The 13968-nt window shown below is 45.3% G+C and overlaps 1 protein-coding gene across 1 annotated transcript in view; it reads right to left on the bottom strand.

The window, feature by feature from the left end:
- SNRK (SNF related kinase) overlaps positions 1–8572 on the bottom strand; it is a 114549-nt gene extending 105977 nt beyond the window's left edge. The window contains exon 1 of the mRNA XM_063922316.1: positions 8199–8572. The gene's annotated coding sequence lies outside the window, so the exon portion shown is untranslated. The remainder of the gene's footprint in view (positions 1–8198) is intronic.
- Between the last annotated feature and the right edge of the window lie 5396 nt (positions 8573–13968).

Below are 13968 nucleotides of genomic sequence, written 5' to 3'. Positions count from 1 at the left end.
ACCTGATCTGGTAAAAGCTTTACTTTTTTGTGCCCTGTCTCCTGCGGAGCCGCTATTCCCCATGGTCCTTTCAGGAACCCCAGCATCCACTTAGGACGATAGAGAAAATGGTGTTAAACTATTTTATAATGGTATGGCATGGGCATCTTTAGTTACAGCGGAGGGAGCTCTAAATGTTGTAGGATACAATGACACAACATTGTATGCTCCCAAACTTTGCGGCAACAGTTTGGGGAATAATGTAATATATGGCTTGGTATCTGCGCACTCAGTTGGTCTGGCGAGCTGTGTAATCGTGGAGTGTTGTGTAAAGAAATTTATAAAAGGTAGTAAATATTAGCTGCACAATGCATATAATGTTAGTGATCGTTACTGGAATAAACCATATAATAATGACAAAGTCATACAAAATATTAGCAAAATGCAGGTATCCAGTGCAAAAATCACAAAGGCATATGTCTCGAGTATATAATCAAGTGGAGTACAAAAATACAAAATTACAGTATGAGTGAAAAAAAAAAAAAAAGGATATTTGGAGATTGTTGCCAGTAAGGCTAATGTTCCAATTGGCCGTATTGTGTAGGAATGTATGTTAATAGGTATCCTTTTAGTAAAAAAGTAGTTTTCAGTGCTGTAAGTACTTCTGCAGCCTTGCGTTGCGCTTCTATATTATAGATGGTGGTGAGGAAGTTGCGGTGGAGCTGGGTATAACTAGCAGCATCCAACGATTTACAGAGGCTTGCATGGTGGTGCACCCGCAATCCTTCTGTGCCTGGGGGTCAGTGGCTGGGAGAGGGATGGTGGGGACTGGGAAAACTACAGACTGACCTCACCCTCTTAGGAACAGGCATCCAGTGGTGAATCTGTGACAACATCCCCTGGAGCCTGTTTACCAAAAAAGGGTGGGTTGCAGCCCGGGGAAGGGATGTTAACGACTTGGGGTCTTGGGATCTGACCGCCATACACCCCCTCCACTATGGAGATCTACCCGCTCATCTGCTTCCAGCAGTCAGTATGCACACGGAGCTTTTGGCTGTAAGCAGACAGGCGGGCAAGTTTCTCCAGGCTGATTGTATTTTTGGACTTCACTTTATTATATACTCTAGACATATGCCTTTGTCATTGTTTTCTGTACTGGATACCTGCATTTTGCCAATATTTTTTTAGGACTTTTAGAATACCGTATTTGCCGGCGTATAAGACGACTTTTTTGCCCTGAAAAACATGCCTCCAAGTGGGGGGGTCGTCTTATACGCCGGGTGCACTTCAGTTGTGATAGACATAGCTGCCATAGTGGCCTTCCGATACTCGCCCGGTGCCCATAGTGGCCTCCCGATGCCCGACCACCTCATTCTACATACCATCCAGTATCGCGCGGTATCCAGTGCGGCCGCGGCGGGTCATCAGCGTGGCCCGCCCCTTGTCTACGCAGAGCTTGCACATGCGGACTTGCGCACTAGTGCCAATTACAGGGAGATGCAGGGACTGGCCGGAGGCGCTGTGGTCGCGTTGTGGCCGTACAATGGTGACAATGACAGGTACTGTAATGGCACTAATACTAATGGCACTCATGTGAAACCGGTAACAATAAATGCACACAGGGGTATACTTTTATACATTTTACAATCTGATGTTCTTTTACGTTTTATTTGGTGTGTGGAAGGTGTGCGGAAGAGGGGGTAGTCTTATACGGCGAGTATATAACAAACTCTATATTTTGAGTGGAAATGTTGGGGGTCATCTTATACGCCGGCAAATACGGTACTACAATGTAATTTGTTGTTAATATAAAATATATTTCAGTAAAGATAACCGACAATATATGCATAGTGCAGCTAACATTTACTACCTGACAAATAGCTCTCCACAACACTCCACGATTACACAGAATTGTTACAATGTGGGAAATGCCCATTGCTGTTTCTGCATTAATGTCCCCATGCACATAGAGAGGCTGTAGCGTCTAGATTCTCTTCGTGCAGAGGACCTTTCCCATAACCCCCTGGGTCCATGTCACAATCTATTTGGAATAGAAAAGTGTGGCGAGCGGAGCTAGACACCGAGCCCGATGCGTGGCGAGCGATGAGAACCCGCGAGGGTCCAATGCTGCATAGAAAAAAAAAAATCCCCCAAACAAACGGAGAACGAAGAAAACATTTAGGAGCTGTAAGGGCGGACGTTGTCTCTTGCCCACTCGTTATGTCACGTCCAGGTCCTTTGCACGAAGGCAACATAGACACAACCATAGAGAGGCCCATCAAAGAAATGGTTTGCACAGGATAGAGTGGTAGAACTTGACTGGCCTGAACACCAGTGAGATGTAGGAATGCTAACCATGCTACAGTATCTTGGACAAATGAATGGTCAGTTTTTTGAACTGTATCAGGTCCCATCAGGAAACAGTCGGAAAGATATGGGGGAATCTTCAGCTGTGTGTATTTGGTGAGAGAATATTTGTAATACTTTTATCAGAGCTGCAGTGGAACATCAGCTTAACACACTGAATGGTTTATATTTGGAAATTTCAATTGCAGGGTATAGTGGTCCCAAGATGTTATTTACACCCCTAACCACAAGCAAAACAGAGACTCCACAGTTACCATGATGCCCCAGGGAATCTGCAAGTGCCCGTTGTTAAAGCATGTAACCATATGATGTTATTAATTCCAGACTTAGCTTAAGAGCATTATGGGAAAGCAGACAGATAATATTTTTTTCTAAAAAAACTGTTGTACACATGTATAATCTTGCTAGTTGGGAGCAACTCTGCTAGCATAAAGCGTCTTTTTGCCGAAAATGCATCTTAGTCGCAATGCAAAGCGGCTAGGATGCACCAGAAAACTGTACTGATTAATTAGATTTATGACACTTGCATATTGTGTGTGACTGAATCAATGGAACAGATTCAGAGATGCACGCTAACCCGATGGTTAGCACACATCTCCAATGGAGGGGGGACTGCGCATGCGCAGCCCTCCGAGCCACAGCTCGATTGACAAGATACAGTGTGTGGGAGGCGGAGAGTGGGCGTTCATGGACAGCATTCCCGGAAACGGGGCATCGCCCCCGCTTTCCGGGATGGACAAGGCCAGGGTCTGCGTGGCTGCATTAATATTTCCTGGCCTCACAAACTGACAAGAACCGACTAGGCTGAGTAAGCCTCCGCGTAAGCAGCCTGGCCAAACCTGCAACCCATCGTAACATATATATGTACAGCAAATGCAATGCAAGAGGTGTCTATATTCAATAGACTCCTCATGCTGCATGTGCATTTTGATGGACAGAATCGCAAAGCTGCTTGTGTGTGCCGCTGTGTAATTCTGTCCATCTCTGAATCAGGCCCTCAGTCACACACAGATATACAAGTGTCACAAATCAAATTAATCAGCACAGTCTCCTGGTGTGCCCTAGGCACACTGCAACTATGACGCAATTTAAGCAAAAATGTACTCAAAGAAAAAACACTAGCAGAGTCTCACAGGGCTTTTTTTTTTTTCGTAGTTAGGACCATTTAAGAAACTTCAGGACATTTAAGGAAATTAAAATATTTAACTTCAGCAATTCAACTGTAGCACATACGTCAGGAAAGTATCTATAGTGGGTTTAATTGTGTGTTTTAAGAAATATCTAACCAGTCACTAAAGTTACAAATATCAGTGTAAATCTGAGATCACACAGTTTGTTTTGTGTGTTTAAAATAATCACATTTCCATGCAGTTCTTTTCTAGCGCTGCTAATACTAGCCATGGCCAAATTCACCTGCCAAAAATAATTATTTTCTGTATGGAAAAAATGTCATGCCTTTTCTTTAGCTAGAATACCTGTGTGCATTTTTACATGCTAGATCACATGGGAGCCATCATGTCAGATTAGCTAAAATGAACACAAAATAAAGCACATAAAATCAGTATGGAGATTCTGCATGACACTGGTTAAATGGTTTGGGTGGGGAGGGGGTTGGAGTGCTATAATCATAAGCAGCCTTCATTAGTAGTAACCAGACTGCAATCTATTGTGATCATTTGCCTCATGGACCTCTCTTTGAAGATTACAAACTGTGGAAGCCCCTTCTTAGTGATTGATGGTGGCATCCAGCTTCCTGGGCTTGTCTCTGCAGATCAGTTCCAGACATCCATCCTTATTGTAAGTGTCTGTTGTAATCTCATCATATACTATAAGTTTTTATGCATGTACACAAAATTAAGCGGCATCACTTAATGTAATACCCGGGATGGCGAGTAGTGGGACCTCATGAGCAACTGACTTTACCCCTACGGGTCATCTGAATGCTTGCCGATGTGCTGTTGGGCACCTCCAGGACAGCCGTAATGACACTACATGCTAATAGAGCTTCACTCATTTTTCTTGGCACCTCATGGTAAAGAGCTTAAATGCCACCAGAATGTCTATGGCTTATACGGTTGAATGGTTGACAGCAACAGTGTAGTCATTCAGAAAGTCTAGGCCACAATGTCATAATACCGACAGGCACCAATATCCTCAAACTGTCAACAGGTCACAATCCCGACATCTGAAATGTTGCCATGTAAAAGGTCAGTAGTTTCAGGATGCCAACGGTCAGGGTTAAGCTACAAATGGGACAGCTGGGCTGCAGAGGAAGGTTCGGGTTATGCTTTTGGAGGGGGGCGCATAGGTCAGCGGGAGAAACACGGAGCATCAGAGGTCCGCAACGAAAGTGAGTGCAAAATGGCCACTGGAACCCAGAAGAATACGCAGGAGCCAACACTGCTGCCGAGAGAAGGTTTAAAAAAATAAATAAATAAAAACCCTTACTAGTCCACCAGAAACGTTTAGTCAACAATTCATCCTATGTCAATGTATCAGGGTAGACATGGTGAATGTAAATAATTCGACCCTGTTGACATTCTCGTGTCAATCTGATTACTGCCAAACATCATACAACACCTATGAGGCAGATTCAATTCAGTGCAAGGTCCCACTGCAGCCTCCACACTTATATTACAGCAAGTTAAACAATGTTACTTTTTGCTCACACCATGACGTGTCATAGCGGAGAATTAAATCACCCCCTGTAGCCACTATGTAATACAGAGCAAGGGTGAATTCAATTGCCCCCCTCCCCCCCCCCCCAAAAAAAAAAGCGGTCTTTATTGCGATATGGTAAATTTTACCTTCAAAAAAACCCAACACGTTTTTGAGAGAAAACACATAGGATCCTGGATAATTTGCTGGATACATGGAGTTTTCGCGGCTGCGAAAACAGGTCATTTATTGGGGATTTTTTTTCACCCACCTCTGGGCAGGTAAAAAAAAATATCCCCAATAGTGCCAGCTTTCAGGGCTAATTGGATAGCCTCAGCAGACTGAATTCCGCCCTATGTGCAGGTCATGAACCAGAGCTGCGATTCCCCATTCAGCTGATCTGATCACATTAATGATTGCCAATCAGCATGTTAAAAGTCCCAGATTCGCTGCTGCCGGACTTTTTTTTTGGTCAGAATTGGCGAATCAAGGATTTCGGATTTCCCCAATCATCTGCTAGACAGGGAACTGTCCTGATACCTGCCAGATGTATTGGCCCCTTTAAAGGCTCCACCTTTATGTCAATGGAGCTGTAAAAGGATGGACAGATTTAACACGGAAAGAGTACTAACATGATAAAGGGTTCCTCTCTTTTGTCAAATACACAAGCCCCTATAAAAAACTTATGACCCTATGATATAAGTTATGACTGGATGAAAGTATCCCGTTAAAAATAAACATTTTTACAATGTGCAAATACTCAAAAATCTGTATTTGTACATACAAAGGACTAATTATACAAGCACTGATTAAGATACTAGAACATGAAATACAGAATATTTATGTGAAGTATGCAGACTTAAATTTTCACGTTCCATGCTCTGAATTAATTCTTATCAACTTGAAATGACAGGACTCTAAATGACCCTACATGCTTATAGATATTTTATAGCGATATCAGCGATATACTTGAAAAATGACCGATATATCGTTAATATCGTTCAGTGTGTAGTCATCAACGTTTATTCATGCTAGCCAATTTGGATGATATAGATGTTTGCAATGTCGAATCGTTCATACAAATCATTCAGTGTGTATGCAAAAAATCGTTCATCATCCAAATCGCCCAGTCATATTAAAATATCAAACGCTAACAAGCCACTACTACTGCACAAGGATAAACAACAACAAATGATGACATAAGTACAATATACGTTTGTGTAAATGCAAATTCAGAAAAGATAAGCGCACTAGGCGGAGATGCGCCATTTAATTACAAAGGAATGCATATTTTATAAAAGGAAGCACACTTTTCAGCATGGGTTTTCCACCATACGATATGTCTGAGACTTCGCTGCCCTCAAAAACCAAGAAGAAAGTCTATTCTAAAATTGCAGTCTCAAGTCACACTGTGGACAAACTGTGCCCCTGACAGCCGTACCACACAAGATTACTCTGTACAGGTTTTTGACATTACACAAAATCAGCATCGATTTTTCAGAGGATATATTAGAAGTAAAACCTAAGGCCTTGTGGCATACAAGAATACTAACTGCATTTTACAGATGAAAGTCTTCATGTCACTAGGCTTTAATCTCCTTATTTTAAGTACTGTTGAGTCTTCTAAGTTAATTTCCTGTCTAGTGTATTACTGATCAAAAGTCCAACTACATACATAAACAGGATTACCACACACAAAAAAAACCCTTTAATTATTCCTACAATCCATTTATAAACAATTAAGCAGCACTTTGCATTGGTGCAGGAGACCCAAAAGCTACTTTTCCTCCCAGTATCTACAAGTGGTTATATATCAATCTCTATCTGCATTTTAAAAATATACACAAAATACTATTTACCAAAAGAGACACTTTACTTCAGGAAGCGGATCAGCCTATTTACTGTACATGTTGCAGCAGATACCAAGAAATAATTGTGCAGAAAGAATACACTGCAGCTTAAGATTTGTATATATAAAGTATGATTCCTAAAAACAGAAACAAAAGTGAAATTTGTGTATCGTGATAAAACAATGAGTGTGTATAAATGATGTATGTAGCACACAAACAATAACAGGTATCTACATAAGGCACAAACATATACTGTATAATGGAGATCTTGCATCAGATCTGCATCTGTCGCTATTGAAGTGTGCAGTCATGGGAAATAGTGTATGCTCCAAGCAAGGCAGCAGTCTGCCACCCAGCAAGGACACCAAACAGCAACAATGTGAATGGACAGCCTTTGCAGAACAAGCCCTGAAATACACTGTCAGCAGCAGATGGGTAAACACAATCTGTTCATCACTAAGTGATCTGATCACCACACCTATGCCATGTCCCTGGACATGCATAGTAAGCACAGATTTGTACACGCAATACATACCAACATAGCCAAATAGTGTATATATTACACACAATCAATATGCATAATCTTATTATAGTCCCTACTACCCATGCCACAGGGCTTACTTTGATTGCATGTATTACACATCAGTGGCACATTCCTTGCATAAATCATACTGCGCATATCTCAGGCATGAAGTACCATACGTCCACCTATGACATACCTGCAGGATACAAGATAAAAGATGACACATAAATGCATCCACTAATCTCACCCAGCCGTGGGCACTGGAACATAGTAGGTCCTGAATGGAGGTGCCCATGTCATGCAACCCCCACAGCAGGGGCACACAGTCAAACCCCCCCCCCCACAGCAGGGCCACACAGACACCCCACCCCCCACAGCAGGGCCACACAGACACCCCACCCCCCACAGCAGGGCCACACAGACACCCCACCCCCCACAGCAGGGCCACACAGACACCCCACCCCCCACAGCAGGGCCACACAGACACCCCACCCCCCACAGCAGGGCCACACAGACACCCCACCCCCACAGCAGGGGCACACAGACACCCCACCCCCCAAAAGAAGGGGCTCACAGACACCCCACCCCCCAAAAGAAGGGGCTCACAGACACCCCACCCCCCCAAAAGAAGGGGCTCACAGACACCCACCCAAAAACAGGGGCACACAGACACCCCCCCAAAAGCAGGGGCACACAGACACCCCCTATAGCAGGGGCACACGGCTCCGGCGCCGCGAACATGGGGGTCCGCCACCGCCGCCGCACAGGGAGGAGGGGGACAGGGCGGCCGCTGCGGAGAGGGAGGGCTGCAGCTCACTTACATCCAAGGGCCGGAGGAGAAGGGAGGGCCGGGGCAGCCAGGTCTCTCCAGCGGGTGGCCGGACAGTGCGGATCGGCGGGTGAGGCAGGGTGGTGGCGGGGCACGTCCTCCTGGATCGGTTGATAGAGATGAATCGCGCTGGCAGCGGTGTATCCGCCAGGCCCCGTAGTATGCCGTTCTGTTATTGTCGCTCTCCCATTGCGCGGCAGTAGCTGGGGCTGGGACTGGCACCGCCGCTCGCCAGCATGATGGAACTGCTACTGCTGCCGCTGCTGTTATTGTGAGCAGAGCGACTGCAGGACAACAGCGATTTCGCTGCGCAGCCGCACTGAGCGCCAGGAGACCCGCCCTTCCGTGACGTCCACACAGGCGGGCGTGTCTGAGCACTGGCAAACGCCTCACACCAAGGAATGGGCGTGGCCATAAAAACAGCCAATCATGTTAGACCTGTAGGAGTGTCTGCCTGTCAGCTGCTGCTGTTTCTGCTGCACAACTTTATTGAGAGCAGCTTGGTGGAAAACACTAAGCGTTGCTAGCAATATCCTGCATCCTGATGCGGCATCTTGTGAATGACAACGACGTGTATAAATGCTCTGCGTTGGAAGAGATGTTTTTGCCGGCATAATAATAAAGTAGCTAGTACTGTGTCAGTCTGACATGTCAACATATATGTACAGCCAATACATTTAATTTTGATATTAGAGATTTATGAGGAAAACTTGAAGCAGGAGTCTCAAGCAGAAAGTTACTGGCAGTGAAATGTAGGCAGTTTTCTTGATGCAAATGTATTCAATAGTATTAGGGTAGCGTCTAGTTTCCCTTCGTGGAGAGGACTTTTCCCATAAGCCCCTGGGTCCATGTCACAAACCATTTGGAATTGTAACCTGTGACGAGCGAAGCGAGACACCGAGCCCGAAGCGTGGTGAGCGAAGCGAGCCCACAAGGGTCCAATGGTGCATAGAAAAAAACTAAATAACCTCAAACGAACGGAGAAAACATTTAGGTGCTCTAAGGGCGGAAGTTAATTACTGCCCTCTCGTGCTGTCACTTCCTGGTCCTAATCACGAAGGGAACATAGACATAACCAGTTGGGTATTCACGGCCGGCGGTCTCCTGGCTTGCAGATGCCGGGGAAGGGGGGGGGGGGGGGGTTGATCGGAACGAAGACCCTTGCGGACTCGCTGTGCTTGCCACGCTGAAGACTCGGTGGCGGGCTCAGGTTATATTCCCACTCTATGGGTGTCATGGACAATAGTCCCTGTTGGCCGGCATGTCGGGACTGTAAGGGGGCGGGATTCCGGTGTCGGTATTGTGACCGGCGGTCTCCTGACAGGCGGTCACGTAACTACCTACCGTATTAAAGGCATGTTGATCAAAGATCTGTTGATGTGTCCTTTTGGTGTAGAACCTGTGAGGTTAACAATAGGCTCCAGCGGAATTGTGCAATAGAGTTTAGAGCAGATTGGTTGTCCTTAACAGGGCTTACAGATTTATTAAGGATAACAGGTATAACAGCAGTTGTCAGTGGTAACAGCGGTAATGCGGGCCATACAGCTGTGGTCCCGATTCATCTGCTGGTTGGTGGCACTGATGATCAGCATATATCTTTCTTTAATTTAGAACTGAGTTATATTACAATATGTTGGTTTGATTTATTGTTTGATATATGACTTGATACTTAAAGAGCATACGTCTGTTCAGGATCCCACCCAGTTTTCCTAGACTTGTAAATGCCACCTGTCAATCCAATCCCCTTATTATCCTAGACTATTATACCCTTTTTACCCGTTTGGAACCTTCTCTTTGTCTTGGATAGTCTACCGAATGTGGCTAGTATTTAGTTGAAGACCTTATGGATTGGGGGCATTTACCTTTCCTTGCGTATCAGGTGCCCTACACTTTACCCCAAATTCTCTGTGTATTGTCAGCTTAGGCACTTCATAGGCGTTGGGTATGTGTGACCGGCGGTCAGGAGACCGCCGGTCACAATACCGACAACGGGATCCCGGCTGTCGGATGTCCGCCTGGTGTGTGTGTGTGTGAGCGGAACGAAGCCCCTTGCGGGGTCGCTACTCTCGCCACAGGTTATACTCCCATTCTATGGGTGTCGTAGACACCTACAAGTGCGAATAGTACCTGTTGGTCAGCATGCCGAACATCGTGATTTTCAGATGCCGGGATCCCGGCGTCCGTATTGTGACCGGCGTAACACCTTCATGGTATCTCTGTTGTCAAGTATACCCCTCACACTGTCCCCTTTTCAAAAACTCTGTCTTTCCTCACTCAAAAAATTTGCTGGCATACAATATGCCACTGTTGCCAACTAAATGCATCTAGGTCAAAGTATGAAACTGACACCCACTGCCATTTACTCCTGAGCTAGCAGAGAGAATCAGAACTGCAAATTAGCTCAGAAAATTAGATTGTTGAGGTCCAAATTATTTATTATGTGTCTGTGGTCATGAAAATTGGAAAATAGCCTTCTGCACAAGATATACACACTTTGAATACTCAGTTTTGTCATGCAGATTGTGTAATGCACCAGCTATTTTCTACCACTTCATCAATGATGTATTCAGAGATTTGTTGGATCATGCTGTTGTTATTTCTCTAGACAACATATTAATTTATTTCTCAACAGCTCAAGGAACAACAGAAACGTGTGTTTAGTATTAGATCGCCTCAGGCAGCCAACAGAGAAGTGTGTGTTTCTACAGTTGAATTCTTGGGATAAATCACTTCTTGCTTATGGCATTAAGGAGAATCCAAATAAAATGAAAGCCTTTACTGGTTGGCCTCCTCCCAATGATATGAAAGCCAGTGGTCGAAGTAGGAAGTTTGAAGTGAGGGTATGAAAGATGTAAAGGAATTTAGTGTTCACTCCTTCACGGTGTATTATTGCGTGTGCTGGGAAAGGGGGCGTGGCCACTCAAAAGGTGGCCTGTCCTTAAGGGGACAGGTGTGATTAAACATTATAAAAAATCTACTAGTTTTGGGACTATTTACTATTCTGGGGACTATTTACAATTTTGGGGACATTTCTGAAAAAAAATGTTTATAGTTTAATAAAAGAAAACAGTTTACTACAGTATGTTAGGTTAGGGTGAGGGTTAGAATACAAATGTGTGATATAGTGTTATGGATAATGAATCTCTGCGCAAACAAGTAACGGGCAGCCAAGTAGAGTGTGAACCAGGAAAGAAAAGTGACTCTTCAAAACACTTTTAAAATATACAAACAGGCAACAATATCTGATCCTACTCAAATAGGCGCCACCTCATTAATGTGTTCCCAACTCTCAAGAGAAAATAATATAAAATGAATATACATTCCTTATGGTCGTTCCATGAATCTCTTCATCCACATCGAGATATAGCATATAATTAACTCCACATGTGGGAAGAAACACATAAATTTTTCATGTGTAGTACAATAAATTTAATGTGACATCATATAAAAATAACATAAAAACATGTGTTCCACGGTGATGTCCCTGAGGGACTGAACAATTACCAGATTGGATGGAGAACTGATGGAAAGCAGTTCTCAATCAAGCTCTTATTAATTGGTCCAAAGGGAAAGCCACCCGGGTAGGCAGAAACTCAGGAACAATACTGTCAATCTGGCTAGCATCCAGTACCTTCAGGGTGGCTCCGGAAACCAGGGTCCTCTGACACAGTTCACCAACGCGTTTCAACCCTTTTTAGCTGGGTCTTTCTCAAGGCACTGCCTTGAGAAAGACCCAGCTAAAAAGGGTTGAAACGCGTTGGTGAACTGTGTCAGAGGACCCTGGTTTCCGGAGCCACCCTGAAGGTACTGGATGCTAGCCAGATTGACAGTATTGTTCCTGAGTTTCTGCCTAGCCGGGTGGCTTTCCCTTTGGACCAATTAATAAGAGCTTGATTGAGAACTGCTTTCCATCAGTTCTCCATCCAATCTGGTAATTGTTCAGTCCCTCAGGGACATCACCGTGGAACACATGTTTTTATGTTATTTTTATATGATGTCACATTAAATTTATTGTACTACACATGAAAAATTTATGTGTTTCTTCCCACATGTGGAGTTAATTATATGCTATATCTCGATGTGGATGAAGAGATTCATGGAACGACCATAAGGAATGTATATTCATTTTATATTATTTTCTCTTGAGAGTTGGGAACACATTAATGAGGTGGCGCCTATTTGAGTAGGGTGAGGGTTAGGCTGCAGGGGGTGGTGGATAGGGATAGGTTGTGGGGAAAAGGGAAGACGGTTAGGGTTAGGCTGCGGGGAAGAGGTGAGACGGTTGGGGTTAGGCTGCTGGGGGGTATGGTAAGGTGTAGGTTGTGGGAGGGGAAGGTTAGGGTTAGGCTGCAGGAACGTTAGGCTGTGGGAGTAGGGAATACAGTTAGGGTAAGTCTGGGGACCAGGATTAGTCAGCGGGGCTGGGGCCTGGGGGCCAGGATCAGTCAGTGGGGCTGGGGATCAGGATCAGTCAGCAGGACCTGGATGCGAAAGAGGGAGACGTCAGGACTGGGAGGCGTTGGAGAAAGGCAGCCACAGGTTAAACAGACAGCGGACAGAGGTAGGATATGGCACCCTTACAATAACCGGGTGCTGCGGGCTGCCAGATCACTGCTGGCCACACGGTGATCGGGACTCAGGAGACAGAAGCCACAGCTGCGGTTTTCATTGCTGTAGTTGCTTGGTGAGTGGATGTGCCATGGGCTGCCTGTGGCACAGCAGTCATCAGTACACACTAGACATACCTCCCAACATGGCCCTCTGTAGGAGGGACAAAATGCTCTGTTTCAGGACTTTTCTCTTAATTTATGATTGCTGCCACCTGTTTTCAACAGGTTAATGGATAAGAAAGGTGTTTCAGCACAGGTGATGGCAAGCATACATTAAGAGGGGCCATATAGTGGTTTGTGAGGTATGCATATTATTTCTGGTGGTTATCTGCAACTTTTCAAAGATCATTCTACTACTCAAAGCCCTTAAGGTGCATACACACGGAGAGATTTTGACTATGAGAGATTTTGACTGAGAGATTTTCCTTGAACTGGCAGTAGGAGATTTTGACTAACTTTCCCAGAGATTTTTACTAAGTGTGCAAGAGATTTTGGCTATGGGAGATTTTGGCTATCTCATTTAAATAAGGGGATGAGTGGGGGAGTGTCCTGCAGCAGTGGCTGTGTGTGCAGATGAGGGGGAGTGCTGTGGGTGGACTAAAGCAAAGCTACTCTGTGCGCGCTGTGCGGTGCCACAGTGCGCACAGAGTAGCTTAGCTTTGTCCCATCGACAGCACTCCCCCTCGTCAGCACACACAGCACTGCTGCAGGATCTGGCTCCAGGCAGGCTCCAATATGGCGGTGCTAGCATGCGGCGGCCCTTAAGGGTGGCGCCCTGCGCGGCCACTCTATTGGAACATGCCTGGAGCCAGCCCTGCCACAGCATGCAGAATACCAATGCCGGCATACCAAGGAGATCAGGATCCCGACGACGATATCCCGAAGGTCAGGATCCTAAGTATGCACAGGCTTAGCGTGCGGGAGGAGGGGTTAGGCACACTCAGGGAGGGGGGTTAGGGTTAGGCTGCGGAGAGGGGGCGTTAGGGATAGGTTTAGGCTGTGGGTAAGGGGGAGTTAAGGTTAGGGTACAGAGTGGAAAGGTTAGGGGTAAGGGAGGGAGATTACGGTACTCTCTGCACCCTTGTCGGCATTGCTGCGATTGGAATGCCGGCGTCCGTACACTGAACGACGGCCTCTCGACAGACGACTTTT

This window comes from Pseudophryne corroboree, chromosome 5, assembly GCF_028390025.1.
Source record: "Pseudophryne corroboree isolate aPseCor3 chromosome 5, aPseCor3.hap2, whole genome shotgun sequence".
Taxonomy (NCBI): Eukaryota; Metazoa; Chordata; class Amphibia; order Anura; family Myobatrachidae; genus Pseudophryne; species Pseudophryne corroboree.
The sequence above is the reverse complement of the archived record's forward strand: the minus strand, read 5'-3'. Positions and strand labels throughout refer to the sequence as shown.